This window comes from Myotis davidii, unplaced genomic scaffold, assembly GCF_000327345.1.
Source record: "Myotis davidii unplaced genomic scaffold, ASM32734v1 scaffold6698, whole genome shotgun sequence".
Lineage (NCBI taxonomy): Eukaryota > Metazoa > Chordata > Mammalia > Chiroptera > Vespertilionidae > Myotis > Myotis davidii.
The window spans coordinates 22,272-22,627 of NW_006288867.1; positions in this window are offsets into that span (position 1 = coordinate 22,272).

The window sequence follows — 356 nt, forward strand, 5'->3', positions numbered from 1 at the left end:
CTGAGATGGCTGTTCTCAGGCTGGTCCTGTGTTCTCTGCCCTGAGGGAGTGGACTGTTTTATTGCTGTTTGTTTTAACAGCTTTTCCACTTTAGCCCTGGCTGGTATCGCTCACTTGGTTGGAGAGTTGTCAAAAGGTGGTGGGTTCGATCCTGGTCTGGGTGACTGCATTAGGCAAACGGTACATGTTTCTCGCATTTATGTCTCTTTCTCTCTTCCTTACTCTCTCTCCCCCTCCCACACCCTCCCTCCCTGCCTCGTTCCTCTAAAACCAATTTTAAAAAAGTCATTTCAACTTTATTAAAGGAAAATCTAAAGTCATCGGTAATCCTACCCCAGGCCTGGGGCCACCCTCTG